This window comes from Camelus ferus, chromosome 2 (genome assembly GCF_009834535.1).
Source record: "Camelus ferus isolate YT-003-E chromosome 2, BCGSAC_Cfer_1.0, whole genome shotgun sequence".
NCBI classification, from domain to species: Eukaryota; Metazoa; Chordata; class Mammalia; order Artiodactyla; family Camelidae; genus Camelus; species Camelus ferus.
The window spans coordinates 84,016,199-84,035,243 of record NC_045697.1 but is presented as its reverse complement, the minus strand read 5'-3'; the positions used below and the strand labels follow the sequence as shown (position 1 = coordinate 84,035,243).

Below are 19,045 nucleotides of genomic sequence, written 5' to 3'. Positions count from 1 at the left end.
TGCGTAAGTATGGTTATACTCTATCAGGAAAACCATCCAGCCAAAAATGGATGATCACAGTTAACAACTGGTCTGGAAAAAACACGAGGGAGCATAGGCAGAGTAACAACTTTTTTAGGAAGAAGATATCTATATCTGTATCTCTACTTCATATATATTATATATGTGATATAATAACAACTTTTTCCTTAGGAAGATATAAGGTCTGAATGGGCCCCAAAAGGAAAAATACACTGAAAAGAACTGAAAAATCAAGATTTCCAGAAAACAGAGGGAAAGGTTTTACAATACTATACGTGACATGTGTTGTTACTAGCAGGAGCTGTCATTAATAAAGGTAATATGATGGTTTTCATCCAGGAAGTTTTCCCTTTAAGTTAGCTTAAAAACAGAATACAGTATAAAACATGGACAACTTTATTTCTCAATGACCAAGAGTTTTTTCCGCTCTGTAGTGTTTAACTTGAGATCATGTAAGTGTGGACGAGTGATAGTTGGGCTTCAGTCTCCTCTCTTGATTTTACCAGGCCAAGGGACTCAGAATCATGAAATATCCACTTGTTCCAGTATGCTGAGTGAGTGCAGAAAAAAATTCTTTTCCTCTTGGTGCTCTCATATCGCCATCATTTATCATTTATCAAGACCCTGTAATTTATGAAAGTAATTGCTCAAACTGTAGTTCATACTTACATGAATTTCTGAGATCCAATTTGTATGCATCTCAATAGATGCCTCTATTGATACCCCATTACTGTGCTGAAAATATAGTACAGATAATGAGAGAATATGCATCCAGTGAAGAAATATTTATTGAGCACATATTTATAAGAAAGGCATTGAAGTAAACAATGTGGGAATACAAAGATGGACCAGGCACAGTCCCTGCCCACAAAGTGCATACAATCTGGTAAAAAGTGATGTGTGTAAACAACTACAAAAAATAAGGCAGTAAACAGTGACTACTAGATACATAGCATGGTAATGTGTGCTTAAGACTTAAGGGTGAGATTTTAGATAATTTGTCCAGGAAAGGGCTTACAGAGCAAACTGATCTTAGTCTGGGCTTTGAAGTGTACACTTAAATTCTGCAGGTAGAGATGGGGAGAGAGAACATGGTAGCCCGGAAATGGCACGGCCAAAGCTCTGGCGTGGGAAAGCACAGCCAGCGCTCAGGGGACAGCTCAGCAGGCAGAGGGTGTGTGCTGCAGGGGGTGGAGCGGGCGAAGGATGGAGGGGAGAAGAACACAGTTCTGGAGAGGAAGGCTGGAATTATATTGTGCAGACATTTGTATTTGTGCTGAGGGGAGGGGAAGGGGTGTACAGCCGCAAGCATGGAAGCATTTAAAAGGGAAAGTGACAAGTCCAAAGTTGCCTCTGGAAGACTACCAAGTCAGCCAGGTGTAAATGATAAAGGTTTGCGCTAGAGTGATGGCATTGGCAATGGTGTGTGAACGAGTGTGTGTGTTGGGGGGGTGTTACTGAAAAATGGAATTCAGCTCAAGGTCACTGCACAGGGTAAAACAATAAGTTATACAAAATGGAAGAGGTTAGAGTCCTACACATAAAAGGTGATAGTCACTTTTCAAGAGATGGGCTAAATGTGTGTGAGTAATGTCATGAGTAATTAGTAATTAGTATTTGTACCCATAATTAGCCATAAAGTCCTTGTATCATTTTCCAAAGTGAAAAAAAAAATTTAAAAATGAAAGCAAAAAATTAATAATCTGGAAGCAGGGAGATGTGGTTGGATATTGACACTCATTACTTTGTAAAAAAGGCTGAGTATTTTTTCATTTCAGCAAGTCATTAGAGCAAGTGGAAAACACATTGGAATACAGATATATAGTCCATAAACAGAACAACATATTGTGAATTACCCTGATTATTCATAAGCCAACTGGTGACAAGGATGTTGTGTAGCCAAAATTTCCCTGCAAATGGTTTGTAGTGCTTTTCTTGTAAAAAAAAAAAAAATGAGTATTAAACTCAATTCTTTTATATTTTACTTCTCTTTTTTATTGTGCTAGGGAAAATATTTTATGTCAGCTGTAACTGGACAACTGAAGAGAATGACTATCTAGAATTACAAAAATTAAAATGGCAACAAGATGTAGTCATTGAATCATTTCCAACAACTGCAGGTTGAATACTCACTATGAAAGCAACTTTGGGCTAAATTTGGGGGGAACCAAGAGAAAGAAGAGACAGCTCATTCATAGGCTGGAAATTTAGTTGAGCAAAGCTGGCTAAAGCACAAGAGGCAACTAAAAATCAATAAACTGTCATCTTGTAGGCCACTGAAATTAATCAAGGATGAGTCCAGAGAATTTAGAAAATTCCCAATCCTCAGATTCCACAATAGCATATAATTTCCCCATAAAATATTCATGCAGCAATGACTTGATGTCATCAAAGGTATGTCGGACTACAGTGGGGGCTGATTTTCTGGGTTCACTCTCTTGGCCAGTGACCCACTACCTCAAACCAGCTTTACAGAACTCCTAAGTGAAAGTTACAACTTTGCAAAATTACAAATGGCAATGCCACGAACCTTATGGATACTTGAAAGAAGTCTAAACTGGGATTGTAGTACTATAAGCGATCAAGTACTAATTAGCAAGATGCCTGTTCAAAAGGAGCTAAAAGAACGGAGACATCCTTGGAACAGAGTTGGCTTCACAGAAAACGTGGGGTGTGTTGGGAATGAGTCATGTTCAGGATTGACAGAGATAGGAGGAGAGGTGGGGGAAGGGAGGCATCCCAGCATCCAGCCTTCCCTGATTTCTTGCCTCTGCGCCTCTGGGTTCTTCCCTGCCATCTGTGGAATGGCTGGATCTCAGCCACTAGGGTCAGTCCTTTTCTTGGGCAGGAGGGATTTCAGAAGCTCTGATAGAGGGGCAGCGAGCCTATCATTAAATGAGAGGCGCCAAAGCATGCACTTTATTTAATCATCATATGAAATCTGTAAAATATTTATAATTTCCCCCGTTTTTACGTATAAGAAATCAAGGCTCAAAAAGTTAAGGGACTTGCGCACAATCATATAGCTAGTGGCAGAAGAATGAAATTCAAGTCCAAAGTCTTTTACTATAGCAGATTCCTTCTGAGGCTCTGAAACACATATTCTTAGCCTTGTATTTTGCAGGGCATAGGACTAGGTCACTTGATGCTGGCCAGTTTTGCTTGGGTGACCCAGTTTTCACAAGATTCTGCTTTGTTCTAGAGAACCAATCTTGTAACTGTCTTCCTACTTGTTTTACTCTTTGTGACTTATGCTGCCCTCAATAAACTGCATGAAAACCCAGCTCTTCTGAGATGGGAGTCTTTTCTTGCCCTTGTCATACCGCCTCCTCTTCCCAGGATGGAAATCCTGTTTTGGGATTTCGCCCGAATGCTTGGATTCTACTACCACCTGTTAGTAGACATCCCAGGTGCTGTCTGTATCCCTACGTTCCTCAGAATGGCTATCTTGGATCCTTCATCTCTGCCTGTCATCCGTACACTAGTCCATTCCCCACTCTTGAAGTCTGGCTTTTCCTGAGAGGAACTGCTTGCTCAGACTATCCCCAATTTTCTGTTCCCATGTTTGTCCCAGACTCTATTCCACTTGTTACACTTGTCTTCCTTCTCGTACTAGTACTGGATAGATTTGGGAATCTAGCTCCCAAATTATTTATCATTCCATGTGCAGGTTTTTGTCCAGCTCCTTTAGTCCTGTAACTGGGCTATGTGTGACCCATAGTGTAAGTACAACAGAACAGTGGTGGGAAAAAGCATAGTGTTTTTCGGAGGTGCAGAGCTTGACCTAACAAGGGTGGGAGGGTGTGTGAGACAGGTCGTTGAAAGCACAGTGGATTAGTGAGGTGGAACCACATTAAAAGCAGTTTTAAATCCAGTATGAGACACTTGGATATAACCCAGTAGTGATGAGAAATTATTACTGGAGCAGGATGGACTGGGCAGGAGAAGACTGAAGGCAGGGAAACTAGGAAACCACTAAAGTTGTACAAATATGAAGTGATGAGAGCCTAGAATGGAATTTATCTGTAACAACCCATAGTTAGGAGATAAGAGACACATGGGAAACAAAACTATAGACTCAGTGAGAGACTGGATTTATAGAGAAGCAGAAATCAAGAATGACGGCAAATTCGTAATTATGGTGGAATCATTGGTAGAAGCAACAAAATCTAGGAAGGGGAATCAAAATATTGGGGAAAGGAGCCTAAAACCCCAGCTCTCTTTCTAACGTGTTTCGGCAATAACACTTGATTATATTTGAATACGTTGTTAGCACGTATTCAAGCAGAGAGACGTGTTGAAATCAGCTGAATTGCTGAAGTCAGAGTAGAAGGCGAATGAGAGGACAGGGACGAAACATCGATTTGGAACACACGAGGGAGTAGAGTCATAAATATTGATGAGGGGACTCTATGGGAATTCAGACCTAATCTGGCAAGAGGGTCACACAATCTTCTGGGGCTGGTCCTCGCTGAGCCAGGGCCATGACGGGCAGGGGAATTACAGATGGACTGGACTATTCATAAATAACAGAACCTGTAGTACAACTTGGCTTTAAAAAAAAAAAAAAAAGCCCACCTCTCTGCCTCAGCGTGGACTCTCTAGTGCATGAGACTGATGATACAGCACCTGTGCGAGCACCTCCCACCTCATCCCACTGAGGAAAGCTGCCCTGGCTGCTGCCAAGATACCCTTTGGGCACTAAAATGTATTCTCCCCCAGGAGGTGTTGCAGAATGCCCCTTTTCTTAGATCAAATGTAATAATAATCTGAGTTTAACTCAGCTGTGTTCAATTTTCCTCTCCACAATGTAGGTCAGGTGACCAAGATAAGCAAGTTGTTGACTGCTTCTAAGTCAGTGTCCTCAGCCGTAGAGTGGGAACAGTTAATACCTGACTTCCCTTTCTGTGAAGAGGAATCTGAAAACACGTCAATATACAATTTATTTTTTTAATATGTCTGAGTGATGGCAGATTGCTTATTTCAGTGTATGTTCAGAGACTAGTGATGGGTGTAGTCAGTATAACTTGTATGTAACTTCAGGACCAAACTAGGCTTCTTTTAGTTCTGATCCTAATTAAAATTCAAAATTTTGGTTAAAAAAATAAAAGGAAGGAAGAAAAATGTGGCTATTTATGGTGGGTTCTTTTGTGAGGAGGGAATTTTTTGGATACGAACTGGCATTTGCCCAATAGTATTCTGAGTTCAATAAATAACTCAGCACACATGGATTAAATTTCCAATGAAAAACATGAAGCTTAAAAAGTAAGTGGAAAGTACTTGGCAGGACACATGTTTACATTTGATGAAGGGAAATTTTTTGGTGTTGGCCATCCTCACTCATCATAGTAACAGAGATTTCCAGTTATCATTGGCACTGTGCTGTGGCTTTCCCAAAGAAATTGGAAGCACCCTGGAAGGAAGCGGACCTCTTTGTGAGCGTGGTTGCGTTTGCGTGTGTGTGTGTGTATGTCTGCATGCACACAAATGTAGTGCACAGGTATACCTTACAAGTGAATGAATCGTTGAAGATATAAAGACCTCCTATAATATATAAACTACTTTCTAAAATGCAGGAAAAAATATGATAGTTGATGTACTATAATTCTCTTCTTTCAGATACGAGTCTGAATTTTGGCCTCTCCTCGTTGTGATAAAATTTTTAGCACAGTAATAAGATGAGACCTTTTAGATGATTTACCCATGATCACATAGCTAATGAATGGTAGAACAGAAATTAAAAATTATGACTGTTTCACTCAATGGTTCAAATATTTTCTACTACATTTGTTGCCTGCAAAAAAATGGTGTGGATGGAGAGACAAAATGGAAGATGGAGGGGACAGCCAGCTTATGAAGTATATACTTCTGATTCCATGATATTTAATTCATTTCTAACATTTGAAGGAAAGGGACTAAAATTAATAAGCACCCACCGTGTGATGAAAAATAAACTTAGCCTCAGAGAGATAGTAGTGGCTTGTCCAAGGTCACAGAGCTAGTACATGAGACAGCCAGGATTCAAACCCAGAGATGTGTGACTTAAAATGTTAGGCACTGGGCAAAACATTTTCAACTATATTTCTTTAAACCTGACAACAATCCTAGGAGAGGAATGCTATAAGTGATGGAAAGAAATCAGAATCAAACATGAGACAGATTTGCTAGGCTACCTTATGAGTTACTTCAGACAAATTAGCTCCTGCATTTTGGGAAAGGGAGGGGGAAAGAAAAAAAAATATATATATATAGTTTTATTTTCCCAAATGGGAAACAAAAGAGGATCAGATTTTGCTTGCAGGCTCAGATCTCTTTCTGTATTTATGGTAAATATTCATTCTTCTTTCTTTCCTTCTTTTATGTTCTGATGAGGGTCTCAGTGAGAAGTTAAAATAATTCTTACATCAGAATTTATGTAGTGATTAAATAGAGTTCTACACGTCAACCTGCAGTGGTGTTCGGGACAATCAGCAGAGCACTATGACGGTCATAGCGACTGCCCTGTGAGGTCTGCCCTTGTAGAATAATTTGGTGTTGAGGAGACCTTTATTCTCTTCTTCGTTCTTTCTCAAAAGAGGAAACGTCCATTTGCCTCACAGGTGGGACAATGTAACACTTCCGGATGTCTCCTGTCACTTCTCCACTGGGAAGAGTAGCTAATTTGATTGGTGAAGAGCCTGAAAGCCATTGAGCCATGATTTTTCCAAAGGCTGTGGTCATTGAATTGGAAAGTTAGTGATGGCCAATCCTTTCTCTTACCGTCTTGGACGGGCTGTGCTCATGGGCGGTGAGCTCACTTGTGCTTCATGGTCCAGGAAGTAATAAGCAAACTTGACCCAGGTACAGTCAGCTCGCTTCTGTTCTTCCTGCCAGCTTTCTGGACCTGTGAATGGGTGAGTCAGGAGGCCTACCACCAGAGGCCAATTAACTTTAATCTAATATTATGTTAATTCCCTAAAGGAAGTGCTACTTTAGCCTAACTTAATAAATGTTAGTTCCCTAAAAGGAAGAACCATTCTAATTTCAGGTCCAAGTGACATTGTCCCGTCCACCTTTACTGTGGAGTAAAATTAACAATTTCAAGATAAAAACCTAAAAGGAAAATGGATTGTGTGAGTGCTACTCTAAGCCTTGAACATTTGAGATATGCATTTCAGTCCTCTGCTGCCTTGAAAACACTGGCAAAACACAACCATCAGCAGGGACTCGCTCCCTGTTCTTCAGTCAGGAGTTTATTTCACATTTTTCTTTGCTTTCTGCTTAACAGGCACATAATAAATATCTGTTGATTGATTAGAGTAAGTTACTAAACAGCAGCTGGTGTTTAAACTAATCATACTTGAGCCAAAACAGCTGGCCTAAGGCACTGAGAAAATCTCAGAAATTAAATGTATCCATTTTCACATCAGAGAATAACATGTATTTTAAGATGAAGGGAGCGGAGGAGAGAGGAAAAGGTGCTGACAGGACATCTCACTGGCACTAGAAGTGCTCAGTCTGAAGGCCACTTCAGCTTTCTGCCACCCCTGAGAGTGCCATGCTAGCAGCTTGGCAGTCCAAAGAGGCAAAGGGTCATTGGGGGTCAAGACAAATGAAAGTATTCCATGTACTCTGGAATTTATATTGAAGTTCCTCTGAGGAAAGCAGAAGTAACTTTTTGGACTTTGCTTCATTTGTTCATTTATTGGCAAGGAATTATAAAGCATCTACTGTGTACCAGAACTCTCCTAGGTAGAACAGGGTTTGTTGTTTTTTTTTTTGTTTGTTTTGTTTGTTTTGTTTTGTTTTGTTTTGTTTGTTTTTGCACTTGCAAATGCTTCCAAGATGAAGGGAACCTATGGAAATACTGATGTGCTCATAAGTCAAACCACGTTCTCTAAGCCAACTTTACCAATAATAAAGCTGATTTTTTTTTTAACCTCAGTCTAACTTTAGTCTAATTCATTCAGAGATTAAAAGGGGGAGATGAAGATAATTCATTATTGCCCCCAGAATTTCACAGTATGTTCACTGTATGAAAACAATTAATATTATGGAATCTTTTATTAAAATATTCCTTAGTTTAGACTGGCTAGCGCCAACCCAATTTGTGGTAAGTACGGATAGACTGTGGTTAGATGTTAAACTTCCTGCCATGTTCCTGTGATGCCACTAGGTGAAGAACCATGTTGACTGTAGGATGGAGGAGACTGAAAAAAGTTGCCCAGATAGAAGGATACTCTGCTCCCAAATTGGAGGGTGGAGGTGGCAATGGAGACAGACTGGACTTGGCTAAGATTCTCAAGAAGTTTGGTGTTTCCATTCAGAGCTCATATAACGGAAAGGCACATCTTACACTATGACCTCATTAACTTAACCCTGAAAAAATGTTCAAGAAAATGTAACTAAATGCCTGCCTTAACCACCACAAAATGGAAATCTTTATCAAAAGCATTTAATTTTAACATTGAGCAATAATTTCCTGTGTTTTCCTCATGTGGCATCTGAGGACTTCAGGCAAAGCCCCTTGAGTATTCCTTGTGTTTTCAAAACACACTCTTAATAACCAAGCAAACTAACTTGCCAAATAGTTTTACTGACTCCTAGCCAGTTAAATAATTGTTAAATAAACGAAATCTGTTGATAATTTATAATTCAGGAGTAAAATAGATTTCAGGTAAAATCTTCTGCTTGGTGATTAATGAATACAAATTACAAGTACATCTCCAGGAAGCCTTATGAATGTCAGTTATTAGCTTTTGCTGTCATTATTAAACAGAACCCTTAGAGAATGGACAGAAATGACATATAATTGTTAATTAAAAGTAGATGAAGACAAAATTGAAACTATAAAAGCATTTAATCTTTTTCTCATGCTAAGCACCCAATATTTAAATGTAAACAGTAGAACATTCCCACAAGGCAATTCTATTAAGCTTCACTCTCCTTTTTAAAGAAGCAAGGTTTTCATCTAAGATCAGTTTTATTGCTATTTCTATTAACCGTTCATGTTTTGAGAAATAACTGATTTTTTAAAAAACACCCTATAATCAACTTCTAAATAAACAGCTATTTCTACATATTAGTGATCTTGTAGGAAGAACACTCAGAACTAATAAAACCCCAGGAGTCTTTAGAAAATCCTGACTCACAAGAACATAGTGCTTATTTGGTTTCAGGCCATTGGCTACTTCACTGTTGGGACTTTCTAAGTCAGATAGTGTTACATTTGGACGGTGCCAGCAAGCATTAATAATAATGACCATAAATGAAAAGTTGGCCTTCCCCAATCAGATGTAAGACTAGGCTTTCCAAATCCAATGTTCTCCTTAGAGCAGCAGAGGGCAGTGAAAGCGCTGTTCATCCATCGCATAAACCTTTTATTACAATCTGGAGAAAAACGTTGTATTTCCATACAACTGTGTTTTCCATTTTAAACACTACATATGTAAGTGGTTTAGAAAGACAATACATTTTTGTGTCTCAGATGCATTTTTGGAGCCATATAGAATGTTTACAAAGTACAATGAGGTATCTATATAGCAATTCAGAGACTTGTAGTTCAACTTAATATAAAAGAAAAATGTTTTAGAGGATACTACTACATTGTGACCTTGGTCTACAATTTACCTGTATGTTGTAGGAGATATTAAAATTGTGGCAACCTATCAGAGACAGAGTGCTATGTTTATATTAGCATTGAATTTAAGAGGTGCAAGAGCCCTTGAGGTCAACTAGAGATCCATGCCCCTCTTTTTAACGGACCTGGAAAAGTTGCTGGATTCTCTCAACTGGATAGAAGCTAAGCTATAATCAGAACAGTGGTCTCCTCATTCCTCTCATTCTACTGTTTTTAATTTTGCCACACAGGTCTAGGAATCGTAACTTGGAAAAAGCAGTAGTGTTCAAAATTGCTCCGATCTTGTCTCTGCAAGTTTCCTTTCAAGAGGTGAGGAGAAAACAAACTCTGTAATATCACACATTTGAAGTTTTTAAAATGTGTCTACCTCTGGCAAATCAATATATACTTCATGATCTTCAAAAGTAGTGCCACTCCCTAACCTCAGCCCCAGGACTAAGTAGAAGACACTGCTCTTTCAACCTCAGCAAACCCACACAAACCTGGTCCCCTTTCCTTCCTGGCATGTTCCAGCACGGTATCATGTTACTAAGCGAGATCAGAATTGGCTGTCTATGCTTTCTTAGTTGTGATCTTCCAAAGCTTGGGCTTCAAGCTGGAAATTTTCTCACTCACTTTCCCTACTGAATTGGGAATGTCAGCATGAGGGGAAATGGTTAAATGGCAAAGCATTTATATAAGCAGCATCTCAGTGAAGCCAGGACCCTGCTGTAACAGTTACATCGAAACATTTCGCCTTTGGACTTCGTTGATCTATCTGGATCAGGAGGTCTGCTTGGCATTAGCAAGCACAAGGGCCGCCAGTGACTTTCTCCTGACCCCAGCAGCACTATCTTCCCTCCCTAAAGAACACAAACTAAGCCTGGGGCTCAAGACTTCTTACTTTCATTTTCACTAGTTGCTTTGTTCCCAGCCTACTTGCTTTGATGTAAATCTGTAGTCTTTCAGCAAGTCAAGGGCCAGGCTGAAATCCCAGAGCAAATTCCTCCAAGGCCAAACAAGGAAATGTTCAACAGTCTTTGGAAACCAATAACCAAGAACATTAGGTTATCTTATTTGGATGTTACATATTTTTCACCAAAATTAGATATTTTATGGATTAGCTGTGTATCTTCATTACACCACATTCTCTAACAAAGGTTAAAAGTGCATGGATAGGTCCATGTTTTAAGTAGACTCCACATTTTTTTAAGGTATAAGGTTTTTCAAAACCAAGTCAAAGGGAATACTGCCATAGAGGCTCTGGTGTTATAAACTTTACTTAAATTGCTGTATAGCTTATGATTTCTTGAGGAGATGGCTAGTTTAACTAAGGGAATTATACAGAACTATGCCAAAAACATGGGGGGAAACATGGAAACTCTTTGCATAGAAACTAGCAGGTACTGTTCTATATTCATTTTCCTCAGATGGCAAATGGTCCTCTAGAAAAGACCACGGAAAGTAGGTTCCTCATTGCGCCTTTAGTTAGGTAAGCCAGAAAAGCCACAGAGCCTCAGGCCAAGGACCAAGTGGAGCTTTGTTTTCTTGTTTGTGTGCTGAAATGGATTACCACCCAGCAAGGATTAGGTTTGGAAACCTGAAGCCAGGATTTTCAGAATACTGGCTCTGAGGCAAACCCCAAACAACAAAGGGAAGCTATTTGTTTGGAAAGCCCAGTGTCTGGGAATGTCAGAGCTAAAGGTCAATTGTAGAGTTATCAGGAAGCTCAGTGAATATTTTACTAACATGGCTCCTCTGAAAGTTTTTTTTTTTTTTCCCCCTGCTTTCAGAGGCAGAGACAGTGAGGGAAAAGAGAGGGAAAGGTGAGGGAGGGAAAGAAAAGGATATAGCCAGCAAAGAGTGGGAGTTGAAGTGGGCTCTAAGTTAAAAACCACTTACTAGTTCAACCACCTGAGCTTCTGTTTCATGAAACATTAAATGGTAGTAATAATATCCACCTAGGTTACAGGGTTGTTCTAAGAATTCATTGACGTAATCTCTGTGACTTAGTGCAGTGTCTGGAACCTGCCAGGTGTACTCAGTAAAGACTAATCACTGTTACTGTTAATTAGATGAGGAGGGAAAAGATGTACCCATTGTGAGGTTCACTTTCCTTAAATACTCCCACTTCATTAGTTAATCATTCTGGGCCTTGTGAGGAACCTACTCTTCAAGTACATCTGTGGATTCAGGTCCTGTAAGAACCTCATCAATTTATTCAACCTTTTGAATTTATAGACTCTATGCAACCTGGGACAGACTGTTTCACCATTTGTTGGGGTTGCACCCTGCCCAAGGAATTGTTTGGGGGATCTCTCACTTTCCAAGCCCTGTATCCTAGATTTGAGTTGCATCATCCCAGAAGAAGTGGCAATATATATATATATTTGTTTTGCATAAATGCTTCACGTGACCTAGCAGCAGCCCTGGTCTCCAATCCCATATCCCACAGTCCTTTGCAAATCATAAACAAACCCTCCAGCCATACCCTAGCTTCCCTTCTCCAGGAGAGACTGCAGACTAGTTCCCTCCTTGGGATCTGCCTAAGTGAAGAGGGAGCTGTGCTCCAGGGGCCCAGATTTGGGGGAAGAGAAACCAATTCAAATAAACCTCTCCTATCTGTTGGCTCCACCCAGAAACTGCAAAGGGGAGAGACTCCGCACTGTCTTCCTCCTAAGAGAGCTCATACCTCAATTCTGCCCGAAAGGTACTGCTTGAGTATTGAGGTATGGGAGCTGGAGGAAGAAATGATGGAAATAAACCACACTTTCTGTTTCCCTTTTCATTCCAGCAACCCGAATGGAGAGTGGAGAACTTTACAGCCACTGTCACTGAGTCCCTCTGTCTGAACTGCCATCCTCTGATCCACCCCGATTAACCCTGCTTGTCCTTTCAGACCTAGCTTTCCCTGATCTGCAATCCCATCCTCTCTGTATTTCTTCAGAGCATCTTGTACATACTCTCCAGAATGTAAATCCACCAGGACAGGACCTGTGCCTGTCTTGTACACAGCTTTATTCCCAGCACCTAAAATGGTACCTGATACATAGCAGACATCCAGCAAATATTGCTGAGGGGATATCTAAGTGAATCCACACATGTAAAGGAGGGGGAAATAGTACATGAGCACAATTGCCCGCCTTCTGTAAGGAGAACAGAGAGTGGGTTCTAGACTGCGAGAGGCTCCTTGCCTGAGCACCAGGATGGGTTTAGGCATGAACAAAATGGCCTGGATTTGAATTGGGGTTTCATGAAAAGAACATAATTACTCTGCACAAGAGACTGCAAGAACATCCCAGGGCTGGAGTGTGGGGGTGGGAGAGCCCACGGCAGGAGGGATGGCCTTGAGGAGGAGAATCAGGAGGGAGGGAGGCACAAGAGAAGACTGGCACAAGTCCGGGTGCTCCGTGGGGTGAGGCAGACAGATAGAAAGTTCTGGTGATGGGGGACCTATGCCCTATGCCATTTGAAGTTTATTGCTTTGTTTTCACATGACCTCAAAACTCACAGTTTAAGTTTTGAAACATATTATCAGCTTTATTTTCACGATCTCTTTGCGTGGGAAGAGAAGAGGCAGATGGGGGTGGCAGGGAGAATAGAAGAGGAGCTGCATCCCAAGTTTGGGTTATGTCAGGACAGAGATAAAGGAACAGCTAAAAGATACAGAGTACATCAGAAAGCAGGAAATCAGAGCACAGCAGACTGCAAATGCAATAGCAATCTTGGAGGCATGCTTTGGCCTTCAAAAGGACATGAAATGGGAATTTTGTCCTTCTGATCTTCATTAAATAAATCTCAAGGGGCCAGGAAGTCCCAGCTAACACCTGAACACAGTATGCATTCTACCATAAAGGGTGATTTTCTTGTCTATAACTCCTTTAGACTATGAATTCCCTGAAGGCAGGGGTTTTCTTATTTGTAAGAGCATCTGTATCTCCAGAACAGTGTCTAACAGATAGTAGTTACTGTTTGTTGAATGAATATATGAATGGCTATATCACAGATTTTCTTCATTAAGAACCACTAAAGATTAATGAAAAAATCCAATGGGAGAGAGGAACGAAGGAAGAGAGGCAGAAATAGAGATGGGGGGGGGTTGGGAGGAAGGATGGAGGGAGAGAATAAGAATGGAATCCTAATATATAAAACCTGAAGGTTTCCTCAGGTAATGTTTTTTCCTTGTCTCTGATTTAAATAACTCTTACCCTCTTAAACTTTTCTTGGCACCTGCTCCATATTCTAGAATTAGGTTTAATAGAGCCAAAAGCCCAGTAGATGGTCTTCATGGGTAGTCCTCCTCTTATGCAAAGGCCATGTACATCCTGATGGGCTGCACTCCCATCTCAGCGAGAGGCATCACCTGACCAGTAGTTGAGTAGAAGTAGTTACATTTCCAGGACAGAATGTATCCAGAACTACTCTGGCCTTTATGCTACAATGAGTTTGCCTGGAGGCAGTACTTAAAGATGAGTAACAGATTTTCCAGCTTAATGCAAAGGAAAAAAAAAAGCTTAATGCAAGTTGTTAGGTAAAATGATTAGGGATATATCTTTGCAATAAAGGTTTTACATACAGACAACGGAATACATCATAGCAACATTTAATAATACTAATTTTTAAAAGTCGATTGATCCTCATTTTCCTGTGTATTTGATCTACTGATAGAAAGAATAAGTAAAATCTGATGTTTTAAAAAACTTAAAGATGCAAAACTTAAAAATAAGTATTGGGACTAGGTCTAAAGACATGAAAATCCAAATGTCGTAAGTTTTCCTTATTATTGCAGATATATTAAGTATTGAAATAGCAGTTACTGATAACACAGATCAGTAAGTCAGGCAAAATGATTTGTCTGTCAGCTTGTGTGACTATGGCCTTAAACTGGATTAACCCATCTTTGAAATTGTAGATAGGTTTAAAATTTAGTTTTTTTCCTAGATGAAAATATACTTAAATAGGACAGAAACTACTGTCTGCATACTCACTGCAATGATCTAACAGGATAGATATTTGCCCAGGATGCCTTGTAAAAAGTATCTGACTTTGGGGGCGAGAATATACACTATCACTGAAGATAGTATAGAAGTGCTTCTTTCTTAGAATCCAATGTAATCATTGAATTCATTCTCAGATATGTTTAACTCTCATCTTGTACCCTACTTTTAAAAATGTCCTCTGTTTCATTTCTTTTTTCACATGATGGGACAAAATACACCACCACGAGGCAAGTTCAGCAATGTGTGCCTGCAGTGGAGTTTGTTCTCACCTAATGGCTGCACCCTCAGTTTCACTTGGTCCTCAGTTTATTTGCCCTCAGATTCTGAACATTACAGGCAGTTTGCATTCCTCAAGGCCAGGATCATGGCTAACGGGTGGTAGGGAGAAAAGTGCCTGTCATTCTCCAAAGATACGACCTGCCAACAAAATGTGGATAAGCTCAAGAAATCATTTCCAAACATGGAAACAGGAGTGCATCAGTTTGGGGCAAATGGAAGCTTTTGCCAGTTAATTTTGCCAGTCTCCCTAGCTGATTTCTCAACCACTCAACACATGATGAAAGAGAACAAAATGACTTCTATTTCCAACACTTTAATCAGTTTTTCCTAATAAGTAAAATAGATAGTAGAAAAATTAGGGGCCTGAGGATTATCATGAAACCCTTTATGATTATGGAAATTTCATAGCAGAATGAAAATTTTTTTAAAAGGAAGAACTGAATATTTTCATTACATTCCCTATTTGTAGGTACTTCTTAGCTAAATTTATTTTTGCATTGCCAGAAAATTTTTAGCTATCTGCTGATTAATGGAAGGAACATGTACCCCCAACACAAAAGCATAAAATTCCAAAAATGCATTATCAGTGCTTCCTTTATAAACTGAATATCTTCTGTCATCCCATGGCTGGGGCTTCAGAGACTTTGATTTTTCTTGTTTTCCTATTACTTTTCTAATCAATTTATTTCTCTATTTACTTTAATAACACTTCTTTCTCCTCTATTCCTCACAGTAGGTTCTCTCAGGGCAAATCTTCGGCTTTTCTCTCTGAAAGCAATCCCTCAGTGGGCTCCTCTGCTCTCGGAGACTCATCCATTGCTTCTATGTTGGATGCTTCAAAATCTACAACTGGTTACCAGTCAAACACTATGTGAAAGTCTGCTCTGTCTTCAAACAGTAGATTCAAAAGTGAAATTACATCTTTTCTACAAACTAGGGCCCAGCTTCTCATTCTGTCAGTAGAGTTAAGACTTAAGGTAACATCCAACGAGCTGTATACTAGAAATTGATGAGGGCTTAGACATAAGTCTGCCTTCCTGGTGAGTCACTGCATCACTTTTGGGACCAAACAACTGATGGATGGGTTACTTCATTATCTTCTATTGCTTTACATTTGTATGTCAATGAGTTGACGGCTGTTTATCAAGCAGTGACTCTGTGCCAGGTACTGCTCTAGGTGCAGGCAGACAGCTGTGAACATGAAAGACCTTCAAGGAGACTGCAACTTCAGGGGGAGGAAGCCAACAATAAGCTCATAAGGAATAAGATGAGTTAAAGTACCAATACGAGCAATGTAGAAGGTAAAAACAGGTTCATGGGATGGAGCAACTGGGCACAGGATGGTGGAGACCGCTTTTGACGGGGGATGCCTCTCTGAGGAGGTAGTTTTTGAACTGACACCTGAAGAATGAAGACACAGAGATGCAAAGATCTAGGAAAAGCATGTTGCAACCCAAAGGGAGAGCGTATTCAGAGGCTTTGAGATGTGGACAAGCTCAGCATATCTGAGGAAGAGCAGAAGGAAATGAAGCAATAGAAGGCAGATACCAGTTTATGTGGACTCTCCAGGCCAGGGTTCCTCAACGTTGGCACTATTAGCCTTTGGAGCCAGATAATTCTTTGTTGTGGGGGCCTTTTCCATGCAGTGCAGGGTTGTGTCGCAGCATTCCTGGGCTCTACCCACTCGATGCCAATAGGATCTCCCTAGTAGTGTCGAGCAAAGAATATCTCCAGAAATTGCCAAATGTCTTTCAGGCTGTAGAGGGCAAAATAGCCTCCAGCTGAGAACGACTGCTACAGGCCAAGGTATGAAACTTGGGTATTATTCTAAGTGCAATGGGAAGCCAAGAGAACATCTTAGGCAGAGAATGATAAGATCTGAGTTACACTGTAGGAAGTTTATGCTGGATTTTGTGGGAAAAGACAAGAGTAGAGGCAGGGAGGAAATTAGAAGCTGGGGTCAGTGATGATGGGCTAAGATGGTAGCCAAGAGGATTCATCTAGGAATTAGGTGGAGGGTGTTGAGAGGAAGAAAAGTATCAAGCATGATGCTAAGGTTCTTTGCTGGAGCCAGGAAGTAGTTGGACTTAAGCCCTAAACCTAAGATGGTGTGTCATTTTTTGATGGGGAAGACTTCAAACAGATTTATGAGTGCAGGGGTTGGAAACCAAGAATTCTGTTGGCCGTATTAAGTTTGAGATGTCCATTAGATATCCAAGTACAAACGTGAGGCAGGCAGTTAGATGTATGAGTGTGGCACCCAGAGGAGGGTCAGGATTGGAGATTTAAATCTAGAGATGAGATTTGAAGATGAAAGCTACATGGCATTACCTAACTTATTCATTTCCTGTGGATGCTGCAACAGACTAAGGACAAACTGGTGGCTTAATACAACAGAAATACATTCTTTCACAGTCTGGAAGCCAGAAGTCCAAAATCAAGGTGTCTCAGGGGTTGCACTCCCTCTGGAGACTCCAGGGGAGAGTCCATTCCTCACTTCTAGCTTCTGAGGGCTGCCAGTAATCCTTCACTTGTGTTGTGACCTTGTGGCCACAACTCTGCAAGCTCCACCTCTTTGGTCACATTGCCTCCTCCTCCTCTCTCTGTCAAATCTCCCCTGTGTTTCTCTTATGAGGACACTTGTCATTGGATATAAGACCAACCTGAATAATCCAGGATGATCTCTTCATCTCAGATTCCTTAACTTAACTACAACTGCAAAGACCTCTTTTCCAAAATGAGGTAATACAACTTCTGGAAATTAGGATGTTGACATACCTCTTTGGGGGCCACCATTCAACCCACTACACCTAGGGAGAGAGTGTAGATAGAGAAGATAAAAGGCTTCCTCCAAGGCCAACACTCCAAGGGTAGTGCCTTGGAGACTCCAGCACATAGAAGTTGGTAGAGGACGAGGAGCTAGGAAAGAACAGCTGGGCAGTGCAGAGGTCACAGACAACTAGAGAGAGAGCCTGGGGTTTGTGTTTCTTTTCTATCTCTCATGTTTCTTTGCACCAGATTTGGCTCAGAGTAAGTTTAAGAGATACTCCTTGAATTGAAATGAATGTTCATAGCGATCTTCTTAAAAAAAGCACATTGTCCATTCCATTAAACTGCCTTGAGATTGTTGGGAAAACTCAGGGGTAATCACCCACACATTTATTGCTTTAGGTGAGCACATGGAAAAACAGAAGGGGAAAAAAGCTTTTATTTTGTGCCAAGCTTTTACTATAAAAGCAACCATCTTTCTTCTTTTAATTCTTCATTCCCAAGGCACAAAGGACTAACATTTGAAACCTATTTAGCAAATTCTTTGGAACTTGCTGCAAACTTCCAAAGTTAAATTTAGGATTCAAACCACTGTGATTGGTCAGTGAAGTGAAAGGGATGGAGAGTGATGATTCAAGGAAACTGATTTCCTCTGAAGCCCTGATATGGTAATGGGAAATGTATCTTCACTCCTGGGGAACATATATTCATTGTCTTTTCATAGAAATAATAGTTTCAGTGTTACCAATAACTTTTTAGGCATTTCAGCTTTACTTACTAATGAACAAATAGATCCTAAAACCCTTTGAATAGAAATATATCATGTAAGGCTAAAAGGTCATCTGTCTTAAAACATAAAAATTGATAAACTTGGAGAAACACATTTTAAATCAAAGTAAAACTGAATGTGTGACTTCATAATGCAGGAACATGGAGCCTTTCACTTCCCCCCAGGTGCGGCTCCCTTACTGGCTGGCCGGGCACTCTAGGTCTTAACCTGCAAAAACGCTAGGGGGAGCAATCTGAGTTCTGCTTTTCTTCTAATGAATTCATTGCTTCCAGGAGGGAAGCGATGACTGAAGCAGTCTGTTTCCTGAGATGGCTGAAGACTGCAAGAGGAGGTGCGAAGAATGTTCTATAGCTTCCCTCGGCTCACACAGCTGTGGACAAGTCGTAGGGCAGGGCGACTGGGGATCCTCCTCTCCTCCGCTGGAGATGGATTCAGTACTTACAGTCTTGTACTTTTCACCCTCTCTCCTCCATTGCCCCCTCTCACTCCTACCTGCCACAGAGTCCTAAGGGGTAAACAAAATTATGAAAGACTGAGACCTGCTTGTCTAGGACCTGATACCTCCCAAGCAAATACAAAATCTACTAA

At 40.5% G+C, this 19,045-nt stretch overlaps 1 protein-coding gene and 2 long non-coding RNA genes across 7 annotated transcripts in view; 1 reads left to right on the top strand and 2 right to left on the bottom strand.

Annotated features, from left to right (window-relative positions):
• The window catches only part of LOC106729726, a 280,510-nt gene that overhangs the window by 172,288 nt on the left and 89,177 nt on the right, over window positions 1-19,045 (top strand). The window lies entirely within an intron of this gene.
• Window positions 1-19,045, bottom strand: part of SYNPO2 (synaptopodin 2) — a 156,559-nt gene that overhangs the window by 74,216 nt on the left and 63,298 nt on the right.
• LOC116658235 overlaps window positions 792-19,045 on the bottom strand; it is a 33,259-nt gene continuing 15,005 nt past the window's right edge. The window contains exon 3 of the long non-coding RNA XR_004313506.1: window positions 792-18,962. This is a non-coding gene — a long non-coding RNA (uncharacterized LOC116658235). The remainder of the gene's footprint in view (window positions 18,963-19,045) is intronic.